The sequence below is a fragment of the Solea solea genome, chromosome 11, assembly GCF_958295425.1.
Source record: "Solea solea chromosome 11, fSolSol10.1, whole genome shotgun sequence".
NCBI classification, from domain to species: Eukaryota; Metazoa; Chordata; class Actinopteri; order Pleuronectiformes; family Soleidae; genus Solea; species Solea solea.
In genome coordinates, this window is record NC_081144.1 from 18695260 (window position 1) to 18717911 (window position 22652).

Here is a 22652-nt window from a genome sequence, read left to right on the forward strand (position 1 = left end):
CAAACAATGGACATAATTCATTTTAAAAATATAATAAATGATTCCCACTAAATGACATGTGTATAACAAGTCATACTCAGAACCACTGACTCTTGTTGACTTTCTGTTGTTTTTCTTAACCCACTGTGGCATGCTCGTATCATATTTCTGTTTTAACCGTTTTAAAGGAATTAAAAATGCGTCTTTAGAAGGTAAATGTTACTTCTAGGTGCACTGTTGTTACCAAAGATGGCAGTATTTCCTGGTTTGCTAAAGTGGTCGTCGACCCTTCGCCGTGCGTTGTGACGCTGCCGTAACGTGGGGTTTCCCAGAGCTGAGTGCAGGGTTACCGCGCCCATCTCTGCTGTTTGATGGCTGGAGGAAGAAGCGATTGAGATCCTGGCGTGAAGGAAGAAAAGCGAGGGACGACGACGGTGGGAAAGACAAGAAGGGATTTTTTTTTTGCTTTGAGTTGGAATTTGAGTTGAAACGGAAGAACTCTCAAACAGGACTCTGACACGTTTATCTGGGTGAAACACCGCCTTGTCCCTGCGCCTCTGTGCCGGTGTGTCTCCCCCTCGGCGGGTCAAAAACTGGGTTCGGGGAGTGCCGCTCCTCGGTAGCTAAACTAGCTAAATCTGAGCGCCTGGGCGGAGAGAGGAGAGACAAGATTTTGCTGTTTCCAGTCAATGTGATTTTAAACAACGGATACCCTCGACTGAAAGCGGGTAAGGACGTGCCCTGATAATTAAAATTGTGCTTTAGAAAATGCATGAAGCGTGTGTGCAGTAGGCTGCTCTGCCGATCAAGGGAGATGAGCGAAGGGGGTTAAACTGGGTTGAGAGATTCTCCGTTTGAGTTAGCTGCTGTTAGCCTGCTGCTAAGCTAGTCGTTCCAACGAAGAGAGTGGGTGTGGGCCACTGTTGGAGAAACTCAACGCACTGCATCAACCAAGATTTCAATCAAACGGAGCATCTGTGAAATGATTTTATTGCCGAATGTACGACACGGCACTCGTGTAGTTAACAACCAGTGCTAATGTTAATTAGCGTTTTAGTTGGTGACAGCTCGGTCGGTTAGCCAGCACCCACTCCTGCGTCCGGTTATCTCTCCCTTTCTCACTAAATATGCTGCCGAGGTTAAACTGTGTCAGCATTGATTTAGGAGCTAATTTTCCACAGTCCTGTGCAAATGTGCAGTCACACGCCCCACATCACATGTATCACACTTATTGGCAACATTTTGGATCTGATTGTCGGCCCACATTTTTCGCATCTTTATTTTATACGTTGGCGAAAACGATGCCTGGTTAAGCTAAGTGGTGGTGGATTTGCTAGTGTTTGTTGATGACTAACCCCAGGCGAGCTGATTATCATAAATACACAGTCACAAACTTCTTGCGTTTGCATAACTCAAATACACGTGAACGGAGCTTGGATTTACTTCCACTCGTTTAAATCTGTGGCAGCTTGAAATTGTCAAGGAAAGGGGAATCTAAAAATGGCCACTTCCCCAGCAGAATCACCACCACCCCCACTATTCTGTAGCCAGTCCATGCGAGTTAGCCAGCAGTGGCCTCAGCCTGGTATGGCTGCTCTGGGTGTGTATATCCCGAACATGGCAGCCAGAGCAATTTGCTTATATCCTCGGTGCCTGCAAACGGTAGTGTTGTTGTCGCTTCTATGTAAAACTCGTGCACTGTAGCGCAATTATTTGCCTGCTTAAAGTTATTTACGTAATCTCGAATGTCCCAGCTGCGGGCACTCGTTTGACAGACCCCATTTAAACGGGTTAGTCGATCAATCGGTCTTTAATTCAGAAAACTGAAAGCAAACCCTCACAGAATGTCACAGCTGTAGCTATGCCTTAACACTCCCATGTTTAGTCTGGATTGTGCCGAAAGGGGAATGGCTAATACTTTAGCGCAGTGATTCCCTGGAATACATAAAGCATTAATAGGTAATAAAAAATGACCCCTCTTTCAATTGGTAACAGCTGTGACATCACATGGGAAAATGACAATAAGAGCCGCTGTGGACATGATAGTGATAATAGCCATTTTTGTTTTGCGAGTGTTAAACGTGCGTCAGATTGTGTGCACACACAGTTCGGCCTTCATTTAAACTTGTCGTTTTAATGATGTGAAAACGAGATCGTCTAATTGGATTTTAACAATCTGTTTATCTCGATCACGGGTCTATTGGAGGACAAGTTGTTAGCAGGCAGCCACAGAAAGTGTGCCCCACCGGGCCGCGTTGCTCGTACAATCCTGTAGACCCTTAATTTCCGACGAAGCGTCAAATGTAGACACGCGCACAAGCATCGAGGCATTAAAGTAGAAGAGGTGGTTTCTTTATTTTTATTCGGTGGCAGACAGATTGCGGGAGGTGGTTTAGCAACGAGCCAGACGTGTTGTCGCAGGAAGCCGAGCTGAGCGCTGAGGCAGGATACAAGCAGCCATACCGCTCAGCCCCAACTTAATAACTAGCAATTGCATCTAAAAAAATAATTCTCCGAAAATAGCCGATCGCCAGTCGCTTCCGGGATGTTTTTTGCTGTGTCTTAAAAGAGCTGTTTGTATTTACTGGTTCACAAAGATGAATTCATTTTGCCAGTGTGCCCCCTCCCTCCGCCTCCTCGAATGAATGGGTTCCTGTATTCAGGGCCCAAGCAGCTGCAATGAACAAGATGGCGTTCAAAGCCTTTTTCATCAGCGCTTTCTCTCAGAATGCGAGAGACAGCTGCCGAGCATCGGATGGGTTCAGGCTTGGCAGGAAAGATTTCTTTGATTTCACTTGTCCTTAAAAGAGCAAGGAATGCATTTGTGTTTTAAAAACGGTTTTAAAGCCGATGGCGTTTCTCCTCGGATGAATCTGTGTTTCATAGATGCAGGACAACATGGTGGGGGAACGGGTGTTGTGCATCTTGACTGAATACCAGGGAACAGGGCAATACGGATCAGTATTTGTACCCTTTACCACAAAGAAATAAAAGCCTAACTATTTAATATTACAATTAATGTCCGATTTGGTGTATCTGTAACCACAGCTCAGAGAAATTAGCCATACTTTTCCTCATTTTGAATGATGCCAGTTGCAAGTTAATCATTTCTCTAAATCGATTTTTAAAGTGTTTGAATTAAAACTATAAAATCACAAGAATAGTTTTCACAGATTTACTGTAGGTCTATTGCATTTCCCCCATATTTCTTGGCATCTTCTCAGCATCTTTGTAAATTAATACTTTGTTGGCAGATAATCACATTATTTCTGTGTGGCTGAATACGACTTCAGCCTTACTGCTCTCAATCCTGTAATCCATTCCAAATAAAATTTGAAGGAAAACAAAACACTTAATTAATATTTATCAGTTTCGGTTTGAGAGCAACCTGTAATAACAATCAAGAGCAGCAAGACCTTGTTTTATATCATGTGATCCACAGTATACCGGCACCTACAGTATAACAGTATATGATACAGTCCAGTGGCCCTGATGGACAGTGATGTCATGTGTGGGCATTTATAAAAAATATTGTTGACACCTTTGCAGTGATACAATTAATTGATGATGAGACTGTCTTAAGGCAGTGATTTGTATCTGAAGAACATTTATCCCTGGATTTGTGACCGGGTAGAACTTGTCAGTAGTATGTGTGTCACCGCTGTAATGACCATGTGTTTATTATTGAATCATAAGTCTATTGTGTTTTCCATGTGTTCTTGTATTTAATTCAGGATTTTCATCTCAGTTATGTATTTTTTTTTTTTTTTTAATCTGCAAGCACAGGATATGAATAGGATTATAATCTTAGTCTTTGGATTATAATCTTTGGGATTATATGGCTTTGGTTAGTGATAGTGAAACACATTTAAAATGGTAAGGTAAGTGTAGCAACAGCTATCTTGGTATATTTGTATTTGTATAACAATAGCAAAAGAAAAGCATTCTGAGACTGAAATGAATATTAACGCACCAAATTCACATTAGTCCAAGCAACTGACATTTGTCGATAGGTTGTTTTCTAGCTGTGATTTGTAGGTTGTCCAAGAAAAAACGCCTTAAGCAACTAATCCTAAACCTTAGCAGAAATATATAATATTAAGAACAACCCCAGTCGCCCATTTAAACTGCAAACCATCACCATGCATTTTCCTGGTGAATATGTTGGATGTTTCTGTTAACACCGGTTGTGATATGTATCGAACAACACTGTGCTGTTTGTTGATTGGTCCTATTGCAGGAGTTGAAGACTTTTGTGTTTTCACTCTTGAATGGTGTGTCTTTAACACGTCACAAGAATGACAATAAAAGTGTAGAATTTAACAATTAAACGGAACAAACCAGGGTCTTTTTTATTATCTTAGTGCCATTGTCCCATGTAGGATGTTGCCAATGCACTTGAAGACAACTCCTGACTCGTTCACGTGTGTATGCACATGTGGCCTTTTCTGTTTTAAGGTTGTCATTTCAGGCTTCATTTGGTTTTTCATCACAGGCACTCTTTCTGTCTTTCTGTCCAACTCTACCAAAACATGTGAATTTGGTCAAATTCAACCAACCTTACTGTGGCAATTTAAGGAAGTAAGCATTCGATTTCCCAAGAGACTGCTGTATGATTTTTAAAAATACTGTTACTACCTTTGTTTGACATGACTATGTTGTCAGTAAGTGTTAATTTTTCATAGTATATATTCTTATTAATAAGGAAATCCCTTCACTGTTCTGTGGCTTGACTGTTTGAACAACCTATTAACAACACTTTTGTGGCATTAAGGAAGAAATGGTGGCATATCACCTGGCCGCTTTTCCACCGAATAAAACAGTTTGGTGTATGGTACGTATTCTTTCGGAATTGTTCCATTCAAAATAAACTGTTGGATGCAGGCTTTACCATTCCAAACTGCACCGAACTGTACCAAATGGAAATGTACCATGATGGAAACAATCCATATGTTTCTCCTCATTCTTATTTCTGTTTAACTTACATTTTCTTGTTTAAATGCTAGAAAGAACACCATAGAATAGCATTTGCTTATGCCTGGGCTGAACTGCTCTCCTCATCCTCAATGGTTTTCATCATTTATCTCATTGTTGTATCTTAATTTTAATGGCCCATTAGTGGTGGCCTCTGCATTATGTCTTCCATTACTTTACTCTTAGGTCTAGTGTGTTGTGGTGAAGCAACCCAAACCCCCTTTCCTTTCCACTCACTAAGCTTCCTACAGAAAACAACTGAAATGGTTTCATCAGGGTGTGTTGCACATCCATAGGCATACGTGGGGTTAAAGATTGCGTAATTGTTGTTTTCTGTTTCTACAGTTGGGTTTTTTAAAATACTTCGGTCACATGATGTGTAAGGTCTTTGTAAAAAGAATTTGACCTGTATACTATGGTACTGAAAACCAGTTAGTTGCATTAGTTATTTATACACTGAAAATAAAATTACGCATTATACCCCTCTGGAAAAAAAATTATATGTGAGACTAAAAGACTAAAGGTTGAATATAACACACATTCTGTGGTATTTCCAGCTGTTGGAAATGGAATGTGCACAGTCACTGTACATGTTTTGTACTTCAGGTTAAGACAAGACCAGTTTTGATGGTTTTGTTGTATCTAAAAAAAGATTAGTATAGCTCCTTTCAATTACAGGAACATTTCCTGAACCATGAAATGGCTTTAGGAACATCTGTAGGAGCCTAGTTCTAAATTTAGTATCCAGTGGAGCTTTTCCATTATACAGTTCTTGCACTACTCAGCTCTACTCGTTTTGATATCATGCACCTCGTTTTCATTACTTTATAATATTGAATTAATTCCTCAACGTGGGCGGGGTCGTCATAGCATAACTGCCATGATGTTGATTTATATGCAAGTCATTAGAATAAGTTAATTAAAAAGGTTCTTTCACAGAATCGTTGCATGACCAGAACGCAGACTTCGTCTGACACAGTCACTATAACTGACATACAGCTAAGCAGGTTGTGATTCAACTCATGATCACTGGCTTTTGGCAGTGCAGTTGCTAAATACACTGGACTCCTATAGAGATTTTAGAAATTTCCTTGCTAAATGTCGAATATTAACACATGTTTTGGGATTATCTTTAACCGATCTTCAGCTCGGCATTGTTTGGTTTGATTCTTGTGTCGGGCAGCACACTCATGACTCTTCCAGTGACGTCATTCTCTGCCAATCAGTGGCTGGCAGTCTGTTGACGTTTTATTATCAGCTCAGCTCGCTTGGAACTTTGTCAGAGCAGGTACTAAAATGAACACCAGGTGCTATCACTGATGGAAAAGCAAAAGAACCGAGTCAAGTTGAGCTGAGTAGTGCTCAACTCTTGACATGTTTATTTAACAATATAACGATTGACACAGTGACTTACTACTAACTAAATATATTTTGATCCAATTTAATTGCCAAAAAATGTATTGTGTATTTTATGTCTTGATGATTAATCAAAATGACAAGTTTCAGTTATATAAATTAGTACTGTTATTTACTGTGCAATTATGATCTTTGATCTATTGAGTAACTGAAGCTGTCTATAGTTTGCAGATTATTATACTGAGTCTGAGATCACCATTAGATTTGTTTTAGCAATGGTATAATGACCAAATTGTATAATAATTTCTCAATCACTGTATTGGAACGTATTCAGAAAAAACAGGAAGCATGTTCAGGGAAAAACATTTTAAAGTTGTGACTGACCCTTACGCTTGAACCATCCTGGCACTCTTAAAAGTGGAGTGGACCTCGTAAACAAGCTCAAATTTCCTTTAGAACTACAAAGTTGAAGTAATTTATCAGATATTTTGCCTCATTCAGGTTTGGGTCAAACATCTGTTTCTGTATCTGAATGAGTCAATGAAAACATCTTTTACAAGAGCACCACTTGCTTGTGGCTCATTAATGTGATCGTAATACAGGATGCAATCTAGTAATTTAACTGGTTGTAATGTGAGGTATAAACTACAGGTAACCCACTAGGTAACTCGCACAAATAGTTATTACCTCTACTAAGGAGGTCATGGTTTTAGCTGCATTGTCTGCCTGAGCAGCAGCTGAAAAAGTAAAAGATTGTTTTCATGATTTTTTTCCGTGCTGTTGGTTGTAGCCCAAAGAAAAAAAATAAGCAGATTTTGAGGTGATACAGATCCACATACAGGATTTTAAACCATCGTAACCTTGCAAATCAGGGGGGGTGTATAAACACTAGGAAACTGGGTGGCATTGGCAGAGGTTTGTACTCTGACTTAATTTGATGATATTGATTATATCCAATAAATAACACGCCCTTAATGAGAGAAACCTAAAATGAGAGTGAGGGACCATGTGAGGGGGAAAAAGATATCCACATCTGGACAACAGGACAAGTGAAACTGAAAATGTACTTTTATTTTGATAATTACGCGAAAGACTGAGCCAATAAACCTGTAACACCTGTCTCACTTTAATATGACAAGATATTTGTTTCCTCAGTGGAAATCAAGGGTTAGGGTTAGTAAATATTTGCCAATAGTATGGATTATTGACTTTTGTCCTTCTTGGGCTTGTTTCATACAAGGCTTTTACTAATTAGTTTCTTCATCTTGGTTTGCCAAGTGTGCTTGTCTATTTCATTTATTTATTTATATGATTTGTGTGTGGTTTGACTGTAGGTTCTGTTTTGTATCCATAGCTTGTCACCACTCACCAAAACGTCTTGGCCACTGTTTTGAATAGTCAAAGTAAGTGGTTCCAGGGCAGCCTAATGACCCACACGCAAGTCTGTCACTACTCAGGCTGTGTAACGCTATTGAAAGCCAGTCACAATTCCTAGCAGTACCTCACATGTGCATATCATTTACATTCTAGCCCTTAGATTTGACTGCCACAAAGTGTGAACAGACGTTACTCCGTGGATCGTTGGATAGACGACCAGAAATAGCGAGAGTTCTCTTTAAATTTCTCTTGTAAGCAAAATGGGCCATAGTCATTTGGGTAAAAGAGTGGGCTAGTTGTCATGTGACTCTTAACACACACACACTTATTCTTCTCTTGGATGCTCGGAGGGGAAGCGTGGGGGAGGGGTATGATTATTAATGCAATCAAAAGAGTGTATTTCATGATCATGAAAAATCATGCTTTTGGCTTTGGGCTAGCTTGATCTTCCTTTCCTTTTTTCCTCTCACTTTCAACCAAATAAATTAATTTCCCTGTATGAAAAGCTGGTTGTGCAGTTGTCCAAAGCACAGAGTATTCCATTGTTATTTGTATAACTTATTTTACTCTAACAGACAACATTACTGCTTACCTGTAGAATCAGTTTGGCTTTAGTATTGTCTTATAACAGACCAGTTTATAATAAATCAAACTATCATGTTTGTTATAATTTAGCTGGTTTTTGTTGGCAATTTCTAGTTGACATGGGCCATGTTTCTCAAATACTTAATATAAGAAAGTCAAATAGTTATGTGATTATTTTGGAATTATTTTGGAATTTAAGAATGCATTTACCACATGGTAGCAACACATAACCACTGCAGGTAAAAGCTTCGTGCCACTGTGAGATTAGATGATCATGTAATCGTATCGCATACAGTATCCAGTGTCTGCTATGTCCCACCAACTAGGAAGAGCACCACATCATGGAATGTTTTACTGAGCAATCAATTAAACTCGACTGTCAACCCCAGTGATGTTATGTCCTCTATCATCAAACATTGACAGGACAGTGAGACAGAACACATCTCTCCCAAGTTAAATCCACAGGTATGCTAAGTTTCACATTTAGCTTTAGTAATGTTTATAGGTCAGCCCAAGTAGATTTCAAGCCATAGAGTTGCAGCTATTTAAAGCAGGCTTTTTTCCTCAACAAAAATATGTAGACTTAAACACTGAAAACTTACGAAATTGTTAATTATATGAGACGGTTGACTACTATTAAATGAGCAACATTTGTAGTAAACATCTAGCTCGGATTCTATTCTGACCAAAACAACATTCATACATTTCAGCAGTAGGTGCTTAACTTGTGCAGGATCGTAAGACGCCGGGTCTTACATGGGGCAGTATGTGGGACCCACAAAATTAATGCTGTCAGTAGTATGTCATTGCTAACACCTGTATAGTAATCTATATTTTTCCCCAATCGATGCCTATTCCCAGCTACATTTGCATATGAACAAGGTTGCCTAACTATAAGTAACAGGGAAGGTAACTGTATTATGTTACTGTTAGAGTTTGAGTAGTCTGACTGTTGTGCAGGAAATGCTTGGGTTTCAAAACACACTGGCTCTTAGTCCACTGATGTGGAAAGGTTTTTGTGTCACGCACACAGCTACAATGTGTCCCGTAAATGCTCCCCCCCGCTCTCTCTCTCTCTAAAGACAGCCCTTCATCCCTCCTCATCTATGATGTGGATATGATATCACACAAAGTGAAAGCATATGAAGCAAATGTGTGTGTGTGTTTTGTTGATGCATGTCATTATTTTGAGCACGTTTGTCTGGTCTGACAGTTCAATGGCCAAATATTAACTTGACAAGACTAATGACACTATCTTTGTGGTGCATTCACACTTTACACCAGAAGGGAAGGTATCGCCAAACAGTTCAGGGAAAGGGTGAAGGTTGTCCCTTGTAGTTTGAGAAAGTGCTGTACTTCACAGTTTCATTTGTCTCGGTTCTCGTGCAGAAAAACAGAGCAGAGCATCATGTCCAGAATGGAGTCTGCTTATGTATACTCATTTGTAGCCCCAGGATTTTGCTCCACTTTTGGTCGAGAAAAATAGGTTATGCAGCCTGAGGCTGCTTGTTTTCAGTTCAGCCACTCTTCCTGAGATCCATGTAAGGGTTTGAAATCTACCAACTGCTCATGGTGAAAAACAATCCACACTTTGACAATAGTTTCTTATTATATAGTAGTGGGTAGCCTCAGACATGAGGAACTACCACCACTCTTCGCTTCTTGAGGCAAATCTGATCGTGAGTGTAGCCACTGGAATATTTGTGCCAAAGAACCATATTTTTGGCTGGAGCAGCCACAGTTCAGTGCCACATCTCTGAACATCCATGTGTAAGTGAGTTTGTAATCAACTTACACCCTTAGTTGACTGGCCAAGTGATTTTAGTAGTTTTTTTGTTTTGTGACAACTGTTTTGTGAGGCATTAGCTTATTTCCTTGGAAGAGAATGGGCATTGCTGCTCTGTAAGCAAGAGGCATTGCTCTCTACACCTTCTCTTGGATGCAGGCTGTGCACTATGTGATATACAAAAGCTGCTTACAGGAATGCACTGCAGCGCTGAGCCTTTCTAGACATTGTACATAGTAACTGTATGTGTGAACCCAAAAAGATTTAACCCATTGGTCTTTGAGAAATGGACAAGATTGGTGGTTTCTTTGTCAAACCAACATCAACATGAAAGAACCAACCATTTAGACTTCAGTCTGAATGTGTAATATGTAGAGCTGCAACTAACGAATGTTTTCATAATCGATTAATCTAATTATTTTCTCGATTGATCGATTAATCGTTTGGTCCAGAAAACCTTAAATGTTGATCGGTGTTCGTCAAACCTGGATATGATGATGTTCTCAAATGTCTTGTTTTGTCCACAAACCAAGATGATTAACTTTTAATGACTTCTTTGTTATCCAGAGCAAAGAAATGAAAAAAATACTCACATTTAAGAAGCTTAAACTATCAGAAATCGTGTTTTAATCATGAAAAAGGCTTCAAACCAATTAATCGATTATCAAAATAGATGTCGATTAATTTAGTAAGCGATTAATAATCGAATAATTGTTTCAGCTCTAGTTATATAGTAGTTGATGAATAGCGGACATTATAAAGTTAAGAAGAGCTAATTTAGGTTTCAATTATGTTTAAAGATTAATGGCACATGGATGTGTGAACATGTAGTACTGGTGGTTGAGCGGAAAACGAAGCTTTGTTTCGAGTTCCACTTATTTCATCTAGGCTGTCATCACATGACTATACTTTCTCTGTTTGTTTCCAGAGGTGTAACGATTGCTCAAATGCCATTTGGTTGCCAAGTGAACATTACGTCCGCTAACCTGGTGCATAAAGAATATTGATGTGTATATTGACAATGGACTACCAAGCAGTGATAATCTGTATTGCTTATTTTTTATGAACAGGTGCAGGCGTTCAGTGGGTGTGGTGTATGCAATGTATCTTCAGTGTATTTTAAAGAATTCTGGATTATAATCAGGTCACTTGTCAGACTGTGAACATACCTAATGTAAATATCACCTCAGGAAAACATGATTTGTTGTGATTGGTTTACAAAGCTCTTTTGCAGTCATCTGCATTGATTTGACAGTATGTTAAAGAAGAGATCAAATGTGCAAATCCGAAATGTAAACAGACATGTCTGTCTGCTTTGTGGTGCCTTCGGTGGAACAACTTTAATGTATTTTCAAAGACATTTTTCTCCTGAACTAACCAAGCCCTTGTGACCTTTGTTGTAAAACCAGACTGACAAGATTGTTGGACAGAACAACATATCTTAAACAATGATTCAGTGTTGTGCACAGAATAGATTCTATCCATGGAAGTAGCAAGGGTATGCGTGCACACATGCACACAGTCCGCTCCCATGAGCAACAGAGCCCGATTGACAAGTGCACCAACTAGTAAAAGTAGAAGTTCTTGAACTGCATTGCATGTCCATTGTGGTAGGAATGCAGCTGCAGCTGAAAGTATGAGGTCTAACTGCTTGGATGGTAAAAACCTTAGAGCAGGAGAGAGCAAGCAAGCAAGAGAAAAATAAAGCTACAAATAGAGCTGCAAATAGTGCTGCACACAGCTTTACAAGCAAGCTAAACACAGTTGGAGATCCTGTATGTTAAATATTTTTGGATCACTGAAACTGGCGCAACAAATTAGAATGTGTTGAGATTAGAATTGCCACCAGAATGTGCCACCACAGTCTACATACTTGGAAACACTGAATGGTGACACTGAATTGTATTTAACTAAATGGTCGTAGCACTAAATAATGAGCATTATTGGTCAATTAAAAAAAAACTAGTTGCAACTCATAACTGTCTGTATTGATTTACGTGTTTGTGTAATACTTCATTAAGGGTTTTTGACTAGTATGAATATGTTTAATCGACATTTATTCCCTCTGCAGTTCCATAGATTTGATCAGATTCAGTAGATTTGTAGAAACCCTTACTTTTTTGGGTACGACATTGCTCAATTTTTTTTGTTACATCATTCAGATCAATTGAAAAAGGGGCTGACCATAACACCACCATAACATTGCCACTGAGGTCTTTCCTCCCAATGTTTTTTCCCCCAAGCATTCACAATTTCGCAATATCATAGTTCACGGACAGGTGACTTGTGCCCAACATTAGTGTTGGACTATAGATTGTTCACATTCCCACAACCTGATTCAGTAGTCTGAGACTCAATGCAATGGTTGGCATTATGGGGTCGATGAATATTTCCCCTGACCCTAATTAATGGCGAATATAAATATTTAAATATTTCCCCCACATTCAGTCAACAGTTGCATGCTCCTGCTGTGAGTGCCGGGCCGTGCGCCTCCACCGCAAACCATGTTCAGTGTCTCACTCCTACACTTTCAAACATCAAGTGTTTCCCCCACCAGTCATTTAGACTGACGTTTTTTTTGTATTTCAGCACAGTGTGTGTTTTAAGCATGTTTCTCTATCATTTTCTCCTCCCCTTTCTTCCTACCCAGTTCTGTATCTCGTGTGTGAGCGCTGAGTGGAGTGAAAGTTAACTCAGGAAAATGATGAGTTTAAACCAGGCTGAAATATCAGTGCGCTGTCGCTTGTCCTCGATGAACCAGCGAACACAGCTGTGCCGCGTCTGTGAGAAACACACCATGGCTGCAGGGACGTCCTTTATTATACATGACATTAAAGTTCTAATCATGTAACCGAGCGGTTATGGGTGTCTCTACTGTGCAGTTAACAGAAAATAAAAAGAGACACGGGACTCCATGCATGAACATCGGCCAACCGGATTTCGTTATTCTCCACACACATACACGGTCAACTCACGCCTCTTACCCCTGGCCTTCAAAGTAAGAGCCACTGGCTTTTGGCTACAACAACTTCCTGAATAATAAACCTTTTGCACATGGCGATAAAAATAGCTTAAAATAAAATGAATCTTATCTTTTACTGTATATCAATACATGTATCTCTTAATCTATTACGTGTGATGTCGTGCCACAATATTCAGCAATGCAATCACATGGTTTTCTAATATCATGTGGCCCTAAAAGCGTATCGGTTCTCACTTTTGCCCATGACATGCTGGTGATTTGCTGTATTGGCTGAACTTAACTAAATTAAATTTTGTTTCCCATTGAGGCCATAGAATTAAACAGAGAAAAATAGTCAACAAGCATTTTTATTAGGTCCGTTACACTGACTGTGTGTTTGGTTTGACATTGAAGATACAGTATTTGCCAACACTAGCAGCAAAACATTTCACAATATATTCTTTCATATTGGTGCTAGACAGACAGGGAGAGTAAGGCCGCATAGAGGATGCATTTGTTGAAGAGAATGACAAAGTGAGTGAGACTGGAATGAGGCTTTTAAGAAATGTCCAGGAGCAATACCCTTCTGTCCTCCCTTGCCGCATCATCAGCCCCCTTGTTCTTGCCGTCCTTGTGACCTGGTTGTGTTTCAGCTTCATTTAACATGCACCACTTCCCCACAGCACTTAGATGGACCTCCACCGATCAACTAGACCAAAAAGGAGAAAAACACTCGCACTATTTTCTCTCACAGTATCATTTGGCAAAGAAATATCAAAATATATTATAAAGCTGTGCAAATAATTTTAACAGGAATTGTATTAGCATGTCTTGTTGTTTATATTGAATCACCGTCATTACTGCCTCTTTTTTTTTTGCAGGATTCAGACAGTCATGTTTTTTTTTTATTTTCAAAGTACACCATTAAGCCAGGAGAATTCTCCTTTAGAGTCTAGAGATTTGGATCAGGGCAGCTTACTATTAGCTGTGAAGTTGTCATTTCTTAGATTGACCACCAGTTTGGTATATGAATGAAGTCTGTGGTTACATTGTCACTAGTGGTCTAACTGGACTGGAGATGCTGAGGCAACAAGAGATTTGCCTCACTCAGTGAGATGGAAGAACCCTTGTAAATATTGCAAAGAGTGCTCTTCTCCTGGAAAGATGGATGGAGAGAAGAGGAAGAAATGAGGTTGCTTTTCTCAAGGCATAGTGCTTTTCTAAAAGCCATCCCATATGTATTGAGACGTGTAAGTATAGTTCCAATGTAAGCCAGGTAGAGGGATTTTACTCCTATCTGCAATTAAACCTGATATTGACCAAGGTGCAACATCTGTGATCATGTAAATAAATAACATTCAAAACAACATGCACAAGACCTTCTTACGTCAAGCTTTTTGAGCTTTACAGAATTTGATCCAGAAACTTTGCCTTTGCTAGTGCAGTTTCTCCTTTCTTAGCTAGGGGATAAGATTTGTTCTTCACCTTTTTCTCACAGATTTATTTATTTGTTTTATACATTTTGTTTTGTGCCTACAGCAACATTTTTAGTTTAGTTGCAATGGTTGTTTGCTTCGTTTCTAAATGAAACCAGGCACAAAAACAGTGATGTACAGCATCAAGGTATCTTTGAATCAGGTCATCTCTGGATATCTGGCAATGCTCAAGTTCATCAACACATTTCTGAGCAAGGAACTGATGCTCATGCTATTATTTCTTTATTAATTCCTTAATTTTTATCTACTCTAAGTGAGCTATAGTGTCTGTTGTGCTTTAAAAATACATACATCTTTGAATAGCCCTTGAGACCATTAACACATTTTGAACATACTTTACACACTATACAGTGTTAATATACTTGTATGACCACCCCTAAAATACTTCTCTACCATGAAATATGCATAAACACTTAAAGTGTCAGGTCCGTTTCTTACCTATTGGTTCCCTGTTTCACTCAGTAGTGCACAACAGTAGCTAAACATAGCAAGATGCACTTAGTCAGACTTGTTTACCTGTGTTAGTGTGGCCTAATGTAAATTTGATTGACCTAATTTTGTGTGGTGTGCCAGCCCTTTCTCTGTGTCTTTGTTTGTTTTTATCCTCACATTTTGTCTTCTGACATGATCCTCCCCGTCAGGAGCTCCTGTATAACTCCATGTAATGCAGCTGATTGCACATAGCCTGGATGGACTCTGGTAAGTGCAATGGTTGTAGCAGAAACCACAGAGCAAGTGTATTTGTAAAGTGTGTGTACTGTCACCACATCCGCTGAATGTTTTGACAACGGGAAGAGAGAAGACAAGCACAGCTAGGGAAACACCCTTAAAAAGGAAACGCCTGCCTAGAGACACGTTGTGCTTGTATTAAAGTGGAGACAGCATGCTGACACAGATGATCAATAGTCAAGTCACTACCACAGCCAGCCACTGGTAGACTAGCAATAAAGACCAGCCCCCTCCATATCCTGCTGTACCACTCATACTGTACTTTTCCATGAGTGGGAAATCAGCCACAAGCTAAAAGGCACTCAGAAGCACGAAAATACAAGGCTTGATAGAGAAGTGAGTTACAAGGATGCAAACCTCAAGAAGGCAAGGGGTGTGGCAGCTGGTGTCCAAGCAGGAGGGATGTAAATTATTAACCCGACCATCTCTTCCCTGTCTTTCAAATACTAACTTAATACATGACTGTGTCCCACTGCCGAGCAATTTCTTGTGTGTGCACTCGTCGACTACTTTATTGAGTACACTGCTTAATGTCAGCATCACACAATTGCTTCAGATGTGTTGCCTGCACATCATTCACATCACATCATTTTAAAAATGCAGACCAGGATGATTCTGCACATACGAATTCCAACCACCTGCGAGAGCTAGCATGTTTAGCAGTAGTGAAATAAATACAGTATTTTGTTGCCAATGCAGTAAGCATGGCCTTTTAACAAGCTAACAGCTACTTTTAAACTTTACAAAGAGGTGCACTGTGTGTCTCAAGTAAAAATAGAAGTCCACACAGTCGCCCTCACTTGCTCTCTACCCGTCTTTTGTGTGATTGTGTTTAAGTAAACGGATGAGTGGACCATCGCTGTGAGCTACAAGCTAGGAACATAGTTATGTGCATTACATCATGATGCACCTTGATATTGAATCGTTGACCAGATAATTGTAATCAAAGCGAATTGTTAAGCCAGTGAAGATGCACAGCTCTACTATGATGCCCACCTCTCATTTTACCACATCCCAAAGGTGCTCTACTATACTGAGATCTGGTGACTGGAGGCCATTTGAATACAGTGAACTCATTGTCATGTTCAGGAAACCAGTTAGGGATATTTGAGCTTTATGACATGGCACATTTTCCTGTCGGAAGTACAAATCAGGAGGTTCTGCTCACAAGGGATAAACACGATTAGCAACTATACTCAGGTAGGCTATGGCATTTAAATGATAATGTCATTAAGTACATAGGGGCTCAATGTGTGCCATAAAATATCCCCCACACCATTTGATCACTACAACTGAACAACCTGATCTTTTGATACATGGCAGGATTGGACACATGTTGTCATGTCATTCACACAAATTTTGATTGTGTCATCTTAATGTTGCGGCAGGAATTGAAACATATTCATTGAAACGTTTATTCACTTTTTTACTTTCCAATAATGGCGGGTGCCTGCACATTTTAGCCTTAGTTTCCATTTCTCAGATGATCGGAGTGGTACCCTGTAAGGTCTTCTGCCGCTGTAGCCCATCTGCTTTAAGGTTTGATTTGTTGTGCATTCAGAGATGTTCTTGGTTGTAGTGAGTAATTATGAGTTTCTATTGTCTTGAATCTCTCCTCATCTTGCTTGACCTCTGGCATCAACAATGCTTTTGCTCTAAGAAGTGCTGCTCACTGGATATTGTCTATTTTATGGACCATTCTCTGGAAACCCCAAAGATGGTCTTGCATGAAAATCACAGTAGATCAGCCATTGCTGCCCACCTGGCATCAACAGCCATGTGACTTTCAAAGTCACTTAAATCCTCCCCACACTGATGCACAGTTTGAATTTCAATGGGTTATCTTGACCATGTCTAGTGTTATTCTAGTCTCTGTAGCAATTTGTTTCTAAGCTGTTGTGTTTTAGTAATTCTCTTGGACACAAACATGAGCATTCTCATCAGCTAATATATCGAACGGACAGAATAGAAATTGTTCAGGGATTGTATGGCACGAAGATGCAGGTGTTTTTAATGGATTGGTATTCACATGTTTCTTAATTATTAAGACTTTGACAGTCCACTTCAGTGTTTTGCTTCGACTATCTGCAGGTAATTACACCAAAGCTTTGAAGAACAATTTCCAATGGTGCCCCTGAAATCCTACACTGACAACATAACATCTGGATATTTTTTTATTTCTTTCTAGTTGCCAATAGGTCAATGCAGAGAAAAGACGTTTGTTTTTTTAATGTTTATCCTATTCAACTGCACATTTCCTACAGATAGACAAGAGTTTACAAGAGTAGACCGTGAGTGTATTGTAGTATATGGAGTGGCAAGCAAAATGTCAGATTAACCAAAGAATACAACGTAGGAATTCCACATAGAAGATTTGCAGTGGAAATTTACAGTATAAATTCCTGAATAGTGACAAATCACAACATATATTATCTCAAGGCACTGTATAGCAAAAACCTTTACATTAATCTAATAATAGTGTTGCCACAGTAGAAAAGTATTTATTAGGTTGTGCCCCCTGCGTAGGTATAAACATGACAAACTAACCCAGCATACTAGTGCAACTGCAACAAACCCTCGACCTCAGAGATAGTCAACATTACATTTTATCAAAAAAGTGTAACTTAACCGCATTTCACTAAGGTGGTGATTTATTGTAGGCTGTTCATCATAGCTGTTCAACACTTGTTCCCCTTTACGCTGGTGTTAAAGAAAATAACCCTTTTACATTTATTTTCAATAAACCCAGCATGAAATAAGTAGGCCTCCTGTGCCATAATTCATGCTGGGAAGCTTATAGAACCTGTCTCCCTTTCACCAAGGGGTTAATTAGCTCCTCTCCCAATTGTCCTCTGCTTGTTCACTCTCATTAGTTTAATCTGGCTCTGTCCTCCAGCCTGCCTCCCTAGTCTCTATCCTCTTGTTCACAGAACATCTCAATACCTACCTTGACTCCTTATGTCATATGGGTGGAGTCTCATTTTCTCCCATAAATCTGCTGCCCAATCCCACCAGACCATTGTGTCAATTTATACGCTATATGCCTTTACACCTGCTGTCCAATAGCTTCTTGTTTCACCTTTCATTCATTTAGTTTGTAATATTTAATACAGTTATTAAAATGGCATTTAAGTTCATTTCAGTTCCAGTTTTGTCTACTAACATTTTTTTGTGCTAGTAAGGTTATATATGCTTGCTTTCTGACATCTAAAAATGAGAATGACAGATTTTCTGATTAAGGCTTACACATATTTACAAGTCTAGATGGTGTGACAATGAATGGTGGCTACACGATCATATAGAAAGTAGAAATACCAATGAAGTGCATTTGTGTGGAGTCGAATTACACTTCCTCTCTCCTGACTGTGTTGTGCTTGAGATGTCGGAGCTGATAGGAGTGGCTGGAAAATGTGAAGTCTGCTTCCCCCTCCTCTTTCTCCTCCTCCTCCTCCCCCACCACCTCTCTAAAAATAGCTGGCAGAAAGAGAAGGCAGTGAAGTCGAGGCTCTATCTGTTGGGCTGCCAGTGGTTTCAACACCCACACTACCAGCCCAAGAGAAAAATAGTCCTCTGAATCGCACCTCTATTACTAATCGCCAGTAAAGTGGATTGCTTTAGTTTATGTTTGTCAGTTATTAATTCATGCGTCATCCATTTTGAATTGGTCAGAATTTTTGCATGTTAGAGGCCAAGTATTTTTGAGTCATTTAGTAAAAGACAAAAGATTTTGTAATGAACTGACACAAAGCAGTTGGAAAAGACGGTTTAAGGAATATTTTAAATATGTAACACTGGAATGTTCCTGATGGGGCTGCATTGATCTCCTGACCTCATTCCATTTGGGCTTGTTTCATTTGTTTGAACCACAGTGACGACAAACATCACTAAAACAAGGGAAGTGAACATTGCTGTAGCTGCAACAGGGCCATGGAAAGATGCCAATATATTAACTAAGTGTGTCTTGATTTTTCTTCATATATTAGTGTGTTTTTACACTGACCCATTATTGATTTATAGATCTTCAAATTATAGTTTAGCCAGCTTACTAACCATTGACAGTACTACACCGCATCAGAAATGTTAACTGACAGCCTGCATTTCAGATGGTTTTACTTTAAAAATCGCTAAAAAATTTACTGTTTTAAGCTGTAGATTCAGAATAGAATCGCAAAAAAAATTTGGACTGCCTTTAGCTTCAATCAGTTTAGGCAATGTTACAATATATATCTTTCAGTCATTGTTGCATGTTTTTTCACAGAGATCTTGAGTTTATAATGGAGCTGGATGTTAGATCTACTGCAGTAAATCCCAAAGACTCAATGGGTTAAGATTCTCTGGACTCACTCATCCTGGCATTATTATCTTGGAATATGGCCCAAAAAGCTTGGTCATTCAGTGTATTAATGTAGTCAGCTGAACCTGCAGCTGACCAAGTAAAACGACCTCAGATCATAACCCTGCCCCAGCTGGCTTGTACAGTAGGCACTAAACGAAATATGTAATGAAGTATGTGAGTCTTTTTTTCATCGGGCAATGTATACATCATATCAAAGTTGGTATAATGGGACTGAATTGATCAATATAATGTGGTGATCACTTTGTCAAAACCTGTGAAAGTGGAACTGGATGCCGTGGAGTTCTTTAGATGTTTCAATCTCATTTTAGGCTTTTTATGGTGTTTGCCTGGCATCCCTGATTTCACAAATCCTGTATTCCATTCTGTTGTTTAAGTTATTTGATCCATTTAATAGCGTTGTCCACCCAAACCAAGTACCAAATAAACTGGTATTTGTCCAGTCAAACTGAGTGAATTATCAAAACACATGATTATGTAAATATTTAAAGGTGACATAGACCGGAAGCTCCAATTAACGCTGCGTTTTTGTGTGTATCTGCGTCATTACCTCGTTTATGAAACCCTAAAGTTTCAGAACAAACAGTTCAGCCACTGCTGAGAAAATAGTGTTGTATTGTTTTCCTGGGCTCTGCGAAGCGGATCGACACTTCCTTAATTTGATGTCGTCATCAGAAATCCTCACCACCGTAGCGCCTCCCGGTGCGGGCACTAGTCCGGGCACATCCGGTTGCGTACATTCAACCGCAGAAGAAGAAGAAGAACTAGTCTCGTTGTAGCTGCTGAGATGCAGAGCATCCACCGTGCCAGAGGGGGAGCTGTGTATCTGAGCGCTGGCCTATCTATTACGTCACTTCCAGGTACCTGGCCAATCACAGGACAGTAGGAAAGCTCTCGTTGGCTGGCCAATCACAGCAACTGTTTGGTCTGAAACAGCGCGGCTGACGAGAGCGTCAGCGAGGAGATATTTTGATCGGCTCGTTTGCAGCGATTAGGAGGTTTTTAATCATGAAAACAAGTTAATATATGTAAGTAGACCTCCATAACTAACATATATGTGTGATACAAGCATTCTATGTCGCCTTTAATCTACAAAGGATTTGCGATTAATATATATATCTATATGATTATATTTATATATATATGTATATATATATATATATATATATATATATATATATATATATATATATATATATATATATACACACACACACAGACTCAATATTATATTTTTAGTGTCAAAGAGGAACTGTGTGTAAATTGCATGAATCTATATCATCCTTAAAAAAGGGGATACTCTGTGCCAGGTATTTGACAGAACCTGACCTGCCACCTTTATTACCACACTGATCAATTATCAAGTGTGTAGCTGTATTTATGTGAGTTTGTGAGTGTGTTGGTGTGTTTGTGTGTAACTATTTTGATAATCGTTTTGAGTGTTTTTATTATTAAAGCGAGCTCTCGATGTTTCAGCTTCTTTAATGTATATATTTGCTGGTTTCTCTTTTCACGTAACAAAGCAAGCAATAAAACAATAATTTTGGTGTTTGGAAAAGGCATTTGAGAACATCATTTTGAGGTTTGGGAACACTGATCAATGTTTTTGACAGTTAATGGACTAAACAACTTAATCAAGACAATAATTAACAGATTGATTATTAAAAACAATCTTTATTTGCAGCCCTGTTGATGGCCTTCTATCACACAACTCAAATTATGTGTTACACTATTTTTATTTTAATGTCTTACAGAAAATGCACTCAGACAACTCAAGACAGAGGGTCAAGTGACTGAAGCACTGAGGGAGCCCAAATTGTTGAATAACACTAGGCATAAGTAACATAAAAAAAAAAAATTGTTCAGGGATATACCAATTGTGTCTTCTGTCACTTTGTCATTTAAAGCCAGTAGCAGCAGTGTTTGTTGCAGACTGCTCACATGTTGTGGCAGCCACAAGGCTTGGGTAGCCAGTCATAGATTTCCCCTAAAAATCCGTTAACATTTGCAAATGTTCCAATGTATAATTATGGTATGTTTGGTAAAATCAGCTGGTCGTCTGTGTGGGTTTAATTGTCTTTTACACAGAGGGCTATTACAGAGAAGACAAGAATTAGCCTGTGATATTACCGTGAGACGTTTTTATCACCAAGATTATGGGGTTAAGGCTCCTTGCTGAGATGCAGACCCATTTATCAGCACTGGCCAATCAGGTGACAGGTAGCTACAGGGATGTCAGGCGCTTGAAGGATAAGGTATTCATTCAGAAGGTCTCGACACTCCTCAGGACAGAGGACCTATACCGAAATCTAGAGAAACAGGCAGGTAAGGTCTGTTTGCAGTATTAATACAGGATTTGACATAAAAGCAGTGCTTTTCAGTTTGTTCATGTAGCTGTGAAAATTTGTAATGTCAAATTGTCAATTTGTCTATTTGAAAAGAGAAATCCTCAACAGAAGACAATTCCTCAATTTACTAAACTGATGGCTATGAAATTATTATTATCATTATCCTGGTTTTAAGTGTTGCAGCGGAAAGTTTTACCTGCCGACTTCTTGTATGCGATTTATTTTTGACACTTAAAGCAGTGGTGACATTTCAAACTGCACATTCATCTAGTGTCGAGGATGCTTCAGGGGCCCCAAAACCCAAACTTCATAATTGTTACAGTGGAATTTTGAAGTATAATTTGCCTTCTCTGGGAGAGTGAAAGTGTCTGGACTAAGAGTGTCAACCAGAGGATTGGGGTCAGCGGGAAAGCCACTGCTTTTAGGATCATCAGCAGGTTTTGTCTTAACCGGATTTTGCTGGAGGAGCTGAATCAACTGTGTCCCAGGATTACAGAATGACATTGGAGGAGAGTTTAGAGTCCAGAGGCCAGGGCATTGATAGTTTCAGCAGACACTGCCCAGCTGAGCTCCTTGGGGTTCCAGTTGTACAAGGAAACCAAAGTTGGCCTCTTGCTCTGCTTCTCGGCTTTCCTCATATCTGGAATCTTAATCCTTGCCTGAATTTGACGATCAATAGGTGGTTTATTTTGGTCTGTTGTTAGTG

At 39.4% G+C, this 22652-nt stretch overlaps 1 protein-coding gene across 3 annotated transcripts in view; it reads left to right on the forward strand.

Moving 5' to 3' along the window:
• Window positions 1-326: 326 nt before the first annotated feature.
• The window catches only part of gnb1a (guanine nucleotide binding protein (G protein), beta polypeptide 1a), a 33194-nt gene continuing 10868 nt past the window's right edge, over window positions 327-22652 (forward strand). The window contains exon 1 of one of the 3 annotated variants that reach the window (XM_058642885.1): window positions 327-707. The gene's annotated coding sequence lies outside the window, so the exon portion shown is untranslated. Of the gene's footprint in view, window positions 708-21837; window positions 21924-22530; window positions 22626-22652 lie in introns of those variants that run through there. The other 2 variants (XM_058642886.1, XM_058642887.1) reach the window with 2 other exon arrangements.